Below are 8242 nucleotides of genomic sequence, written 5' to 3' on the forward strand. Positions count from 1 at the left end.
ATATACATATACATATACATATACATATACATATACATATACATATACATATACATATACATATACATATACATATACATATACATATACATATACATATACATATATATATATACATATATCTTGTGCCTTTTCTCTTCTATTTGTTTGTTTTATACTATTTTTTGTGTGTATTATCTTATATTTTATTTTGATATTATCTCACAAAAGACTGTCTTATAATGAGAGAAAATCGGGGTAGATCCAAATGGGAGAGGATGGGGGAAGGAATTTGGAGAAATAGAGAGAAAGGAAACCATAATTAGGATATATGATGTGAGAAAACTACCTGTTTCTGATAAAAGGGGGGAAATTGATGAGAAAAAAAGTAAAGAAAAAATAGGGCACACCCAGTTCCCCAGAATGAAGTCCTGTCTCCACAAAATTCGATTGTCCTACCACCTCTCAGCCTGCCTTTACCCACTACCCGATTTCTTACCCTCCATATCCCCAGGGGAACTGCTGGGAGTCTTGTTATGCCCTCTGAGTTTCAAGTCCAGCCCAAAGATACCCACCAGAGGCAACTGCACCAGGTTTGACACCCCTTGGGAATACCTGCTACATTAGGAACATCCAGGGACAACTATATTGCTAAAGGCCAGTGTAACAACAAAACCAACAATAACTAGGACAATATGACATGTTCAGAGCAAAAATTCTATGACAGCAAGCCTTGGATATCCTAACACAATCAAAGCACAAGAAAATCCAATCTTATAGAGATAATAGAGGCCATTAATTTATTCATTAAAGAGGAAATGAATAAATACTTCAAAGAAATAACAGGGAAATACAATTAAACAGCTGAAAGAAACAATTAAAATTGTTCAACACAGGAAAATGGAAATAGAAGGTATAAAGAAAACAAGAACCGAGAGAATCCTGGAGATGGAAATCCTAGGAAAGAGAATAAGAACAACAGATGCAAGCATCGCCAACAGATACAAGAGATGGAAAGAATCTCAGTCACAGAAAATAGACTAAAGGAACTTGATGTATCAGCCAAAGATTCAATCATATATCATACTCCACATATTAATAATGGGATATATCAATACCCCTCTCTTACCAATGACAAGTCATTGAGACAAAAACTAAACAAAGAAATATCCTAATCAGTGTAATGAATCAAATCTTTTTTTACAAATATCTAAAGAACATTTTACCCAAACACAAAAGAATATACCATCTTCTCAACACCTCACAAAACCTTCTCCAAAACTAACCATATAACCACAAACAAGCTTCAACCAATACAAGAAAATTGAAATAGCCCTGTTGTGTATAGTGTTGTCAACACCACTTTGTATTCCCTGTTGGTATTTTGCACACATCCTCCAGACAACTACCTCAGATCTGTGAATAGAAAATACACCCTATTCCATTGATTCACCTGCCTGTCTCTGTACCAATACTATGCAATTTTTATCACTATTGCTCTATAGTACAGCTTAAGGTCAGGGATGCTGATTCCCCCAGAAGTACTTTTATTGTTGAGAGTAGTTTTTGCTATCCTGGGTTTTTTGTTACTCCAAATGAATTTGAAAATTGTTCTTTCTAAGTCTATGAAGAATTGGGTTGGAATTTAGATAGGTATTGCATTGAATCTGTAGACTGTTTTCAGCAAATTTGAAGAAAGAAAATATCTAATAAAAAAGAAAAACAAACAAAGAAAATATACTCACACACGCCAGTTATTCTTAAAATGGCTTGGCTAACATAATGAGTGGGCACTAGTAAATCTTCCCCTCCAACCTCAGGCCCAGTCAGGGAAGTGGCCAGAGGCCGCTTACCCAAAACTCACATGACTGGTTAGTTTTATCTTCAATACTGCTTCCCCTCCTCCTCTCTCTCCTGTTCTCAATCCTCACTGTGTCCTACCCTCAGAACTCTCTCTGTCCCACCTCATGCTCAGACATTGGCTACTGGCAACCTTATTGATAGATCAAAAAACCAATTGAGAGCAAGGACCTTCAGTGTCAGTAACACAGCTTCCAGATCAAAGCATCAGAACAACTTTAATATACACAATTTAAAAGTACATCTACAAGCTCTAGAGGAAAAAAGCAAACACAACCAATAGTAGTAGATAGCAGGAAAGAATAAAAGTCAGGGTTGAAATCAATCAAATAGAAACAAGGAAAATAAAACAAAGAGTTAATGAAACTAAGAAACTGAGAAAATTAACGAGATAGACAAACACTTATCCAAAATAAAAGACAGAGGCAGTATCCAAATAAACAAAATCAGAAGTGAAAAAGGAGACATAACAACAGACAATGAGGAAATTCAAAGAATCATTAGATCTTACTTCAGAAATCTGTCCTCCAAAAAAATTGGAAAGTCTAAATGAAATGAATGATTTTTTAGACAGAAACTACTTACTAAATTTAAATCAAATCAACTATTTAACTATTTAAACAGTCCTATAACCCCTAAGGAAATAGAAACAGTCATTAAAAGTCTCCCAACCCCACAAAAATATACAGATGGTTTTAGTACAGAATTCAGAATTCTAGAAAAAATAAGAAACAAACACGCCAAAGAGTAGATAGCTCTTGAAAAAAAAAAAAGAGCTATTACCAATACTCCTCAAACTCTTCCATAAAATAGAAAGAGAAGGAACACTGCCAAACTCATTCTATGAGGCCACGATTACCCTGATATCTAAACCACGCAAAGCTCAACATAGAAAGAAATTTTCAGATTAAATTTTTTAGCTACATTGATGGAAAAATGCTGAATAAAATGCTCACAAACCAAATCCAAGAACATATCAAAAACATCATCCACCATGATGAAGTAGGCTTCATCCCAAGGATTCAGGAATGGTTTGATATACAAAAATATCCATCAATGTAATCACCAAATAATCAAACTAAAAGAAAAAATCAAATGTCATCTCATTAGATGCTGAAAAAGCTTTTGACAAAATTTAGCACCACTTCCTATAAAAATCTTGGACATATTAGGGATTCAAGCAATGTACAGCAAATCAATAGATAACATCAAAGTAAATGCAGAGAAACTTAGAGCAAATCCAACTAAAAGCAGGGACTAGACAAGCCTGCCCATTCTCTCACTATCTATGCTATCTATTCAATATAGTATTTGAAGTTCTAGAAAGAGAAATAAGACAACTAAGTAAAGGAGATCAAGAGGATACAAATTGAAAAGGAAGAAGTCAAAGTATTGCTCTTTGAGGATGAAGTGATAGTACATATAAGTGACCCCTAAAATTCTACCACAGAACTCCTACAGCTGATAACTACCTTCAGCAAAATGTTTGCATAAAAAGATTAACTCAGAAAATCAGTAGTCCTCCTTTATGCAAACAATAAGTGTGACAGGAAAGAAATTAGGGAAATAAAGTCTTTTACAATATCCACAAATATTATAAAAAATCATTGTGTAACTCTAAGCAGGTAAATAGTCTATATGACAAAAACTTCAAGACTCTGAAGAATGAAATTAAGGAAAATATGAGACAATCCAAAGATCTCCCAAGATCATGGATCAGCAGGTTTAGCATTGTAAAAATGGCCATCTCACCTAAAGCAATCTACTGATTCAATACAATTCCCATTGAAATGGAAACACTATACTTTACAGATCTTGAAAAAGCAAATCACAACTCATATGGAGAAACAAAACAAACAACAACAAAAAACAAAACAAAGCAAAACAAAAACCCAAGATAGCTAAACTTTTTTTTAAATAAAAAAATTCTGGAATTATTACTATCCTTAACAGACAGTTTGATCAGTGAAATGAAATAGAAGACACAGAAATAAACCCACAAAGCTACAGACACTTGATTTAAAAAAAAAAAAAAGAAGACAAAGTCATACAATGGAAAAAAAAGCATCATCTTCAAATAGTGCTGATCTAACTAGATGCCTGCATGTAGAAGAATGCAAATAGATCCATATCCATATTTATTGCCCTACTCAAAACTCAAATCTAAGTGGATCAAAGAGCTCTACATACAACTAGATTCACTAAGTTTAACAGAAAAGATGGTGGGGAATATTCTTGAACTCACTGGTACAGGAGACAAGTTCCTGAACAGAACACCAGTGGCTCAGGCTTTAAGATCAACAATTGACAAATGGGACCTCATGAAACTGAAAAGATTTTAAGGATACTCTCAATAGGACAAAATGGAAGCTATAGATTAGTTAAGGATCTTCACCAACCCTACATCTGGCAGAGGGCTAATGTAAAAAATATATAAGAAACTAAAGAACTAAGACAAAAATAAACCATATAATCCAATTGAAACATGGGGTACAGGTCTAAACAGAAATTTCTCAACAGATCAAAATCTAATAGCCAAGAGCATTTAAGAAAATAAATAGAAATATGTAGCAGTGGGAGTGGAGAACAGAGGAACCACCAGAAAGTCCCAGACTCCAGGGAAGCAAGAGCTTCAGAGGACCCAAAAGGGATGACATTGCATGAAATTCCAAACAGAGGTAAGATAGAACCTATAGAGATCATATCCAGTAGATAGGCAAAGCCCTCAGTTCAGGGATGGGGCCACCCACCCATCTCAAATTTTTTAACACAGAACAATTCTTGTCTAAAGGAGATGCAAGAACAAAAAATAGAGCAGAGACTAAAGGAAAGGCTAACCAGTGACTGCCACACCTAGGGATCCATCCCATCTGCAGGCACCAAACTCTGACTCTATTGCTGATGCCAAGAAGTGCTTGCTGACAGGAGCCTGGTATAGCTGTTCTCTGAGAGCCAACTGTTGGACTGAGACCAGGGACCAGGATAGAAGAGTTAGGGGAAGGACTGAAGGAGCTGAAGGGGATTGTAACCCCATAAGGAGAACAGCAATATCAACTAACCGGAAGCCCCAAAGCTCACAGGAACTAAACCATCAACCAAAGAGTATACATTGATGGGTCCATGGCTCCATCTACAAATGTAGCAGAGGATTATCTTAGCTGGCATCAATGGGAGTGGAGTCCCTTGATCCTGTGGAGGCTTGATGCCCCAGTATAGTGGGATACTTGAGAGATGAGGCAGGAATGGGTAGGTGGGTAGGAAAGCACCCTCTTAGAGGCAAAGGGAAGGGAGGATGGGATGTGGGGTTATGGAAGGCAGGCCAGGAATGGTGACAACATTTGAAATGTAAATAAATAAAGTACTCATTTAAAAAGAAAAGAAAGAAAACAACTCTGAAATTCCATCTAATATCCACCAGAATAGCTAAGATAAAAAATAAAAAATAAATAAAAAAAAACAAACCTTGACTGACAGCATATGCTGGTAAAAATGTTGGACAAGGAGAACACTACTCCATTGCTAAAGGCATAAAAAATTTGTACAACCACTTTGTAAATCAATTAAACAGATTCACAGAAAATTGAGAATAGTTCTACCTCAATCCCCAGCAATACCTCTCCTGGGCATATTCCCTACTATACCACAAAGGCACTTGCTCAACTACATTTATAGTACCTTTATTTATAATGGCCCAAAACTGAAAACAACCTAGATATCTATTAAATGAAAAATGGATAAAGAAAATGTGGTATATCTACACTATGGGATACTGTGTAGCTAATAAAAAACAAGGATTTTGTGAATTTTTCAGTCAAATGGATAGTACTAGAAAATATCATCCTGAGTATAGTAACCCAGAGCCAAAAAGACAAATATGGTATGTACTCACTTATAATAGGACACTAGCCATAAAGTGGATTTAACCATGCAACAATCCAAAGAGCCAAAGAAGCTGGGTAATAAGGAGGACCCAAGGGAGGGTTCACGGATCTCACTCAGAAGGAGAAACTAAATAGTCATCAGAAGTGGATGGAGAGAGCAAAAAAGAGGAGGGTAAGAAAGCAAAGGAAGATAGTGAACAGGTGTGGGAAAAATAGGGGCAGGAGATGGCTGAGAGTGAGAGTGAAAATTGGTGGGGATACCTCTGGTGACCAGCTGGAATCCTGGGACAGGGAAAGCTATGGGATGATCTTAACTGAAATTCCTACCAAATGGTTATATAGAGACAGAAGAGGCCATCTCCTATATCCAAGCAGGACTTTCAGAAGAGGGAGGGGACATTAAGTCACCCACAAAATCTTCAACCCAATATTTGTCTTGCCTATGACATGTGCATGGATAAAGTTGGAGCAGAGACTGAGGGAACAGCCAACCAATGGCTGCCCCAACTCGAGCTCCATCCCAGGTAAGAGTCAACTCTGGACAATAGTAATGATATTCTGCTATGCTTGAAGACAAGAACCTAGCTTAACTATTTCCTGGGGAGCTTCAGGCATATGCAGAGACTCACAGCCAAACAACAGGCAGAGCTTGGGAATCTACAGAAGAGTTGGTGATAGACATGAGCTAGCCTGAGGGATCAAGGAAACCACAAGAAGACCTACAGAGTCAACTAACCTGGGACCCTTGAAGCTCACAAAGCCTTGGCTACCAACCAGGTATCATGAAGGAGCTGGACCTAGACCTTCTATATATTGTAGCAAATGTGCATCTTGGTCTACATGTGGGTTCCCTACAAGTTTAGTGGGGACTGTCTAAGTCTCTGTTCCCTGCCATTGGACTTCTCTCCACCTGGACTGCCTGGTTAGACCTTAACAGGAGAGGATGTGCCTAGTCCTGCTAAGACTGAAAGTCCTAGGGTGAAGTGATACCCAGGGCACCTCCCTTTCTCTGAGAAGAAATGGAGGGGTCAAAGGTGGAGAGATTTGTAACAGTGGGACTGGGAAGAGAGGCTATGATCAGGATATAAAGTGAATAAGAACAAATTATTGGGGGAAAAATGAATATCTCAGTTTTTAGACTGCACCATGATCAATAGCTCTGTTTTTATCCCTGTTGTCCAATGTGTTTGACCTCACAGAAACTGCTTTAGATCTGCAACCCAGGACAGTAGGAAAGAATTTGGCATGATAGTGCAAGCAGGCTCTGTATATACCAAAAGCCAAGCAGGATGAAATTAGTAACACTTGCTGAGTTTTAAAAAGGGACATGTATAGCTTTATTCCCTAGCTGTGATCTTAATTATCATTACTTCCTTTAATGCACAATATCCTATTTATAATTAAGTTAATAACAGTATTTTAGCTTTCAAGCTATGGTCATTACAGTGTTCTTTTTAGGTAAGCTCCTTAGCATATTCTCAGTATTCAGTGATTGGAGCCAATACAGCTACGCAAAGTCCCAGTTCTAGTGCACATGGATAACAAAAGCAATCCTTTTTCATAATAAATGAAGAAAACAATGCTGGCTTATCAAATAACAAATATTGATTTTCAAAAATAGAGGCTGCAATGACAATCCTTCAGTGTTTCTTTGCATATTTTATCAATTAGGGGCTATTCTGAGAGAACTTCATGTATGAGAACAATATATTTTCACCATAGCTAAACCTTTGAACATTGTCTAATTCTTTTTTAAAGGCTTATTTAATTATTATATGTAAGTACACTGTAGCTGTCTACAGACACCCCATAAGAGGGTATATGATCTCATTACAGATGGTTGTGAGCTACCATGTGATTGCTGCAATTTTTACTCATGACCTCTGGAAGAGCAGTCAGTGCTCTTAACCACTGAGCCATCTCACCAGCCCACATTTTCAAATTCTTACTTTGCCATGTCTCCTTGCATCTCCTATATGATACAATCAGTGTTCTACATTGTACATAGGTACAGGGTTGATCGTTTTACCATTAGAAACCTATGAGGGAACATGCCACTGATAGAAATTGACTTGTTACTTCTGTAGCCATAGAATACCTGTGTGCCTTCAATTAGGGGTGAGACTCTGTGAGCTCTTCCATATTCATGCTGGAATATTGATTGGTGAATTATTTATGTCTTGTGCAGACAACCATTTTTATTGAGGGCTCATGTGTACAACATTCTTGTCACATCCAAAAGACAGGAATCCTCTGTGTCCTATGGCTCTTAAAATCCTTTTTTACCTCTTTCAATAATTATCTCTGAGCTCTGGGTAAGGTATTGTGTTATAGCTGTCTCATTTGATAATGGACATTCCACAGTCATTTATTTGCTGCAATTTGACCAGTTGTGATTCTTTTCAATAGCTGTCAATTCTGTAAAGAATCTATAATACTGACTTCTTGAGCAAGATATGTCCTAATAGCATCACTAATAATTCTGAGGTAACCAAAAACTATGTGATTGAACTTAAGACCTA

Source organism: Grammomys surdaster, unplaced genomic scaffold (assembly GCF_004785775.1).
Source record: "Grammomys surdaster isolate TR1022 unplaced genomic scaffold, NIH_TR_1.0 279, whole genome shotgun sequence".
Classification (NCBI taxonomy): domain Eukaryota; kingdom Metazoa; phylum Chordata; class Mammalia; order Rodentia; family Muridae; genus Grammomys; species Grammomys surdaster.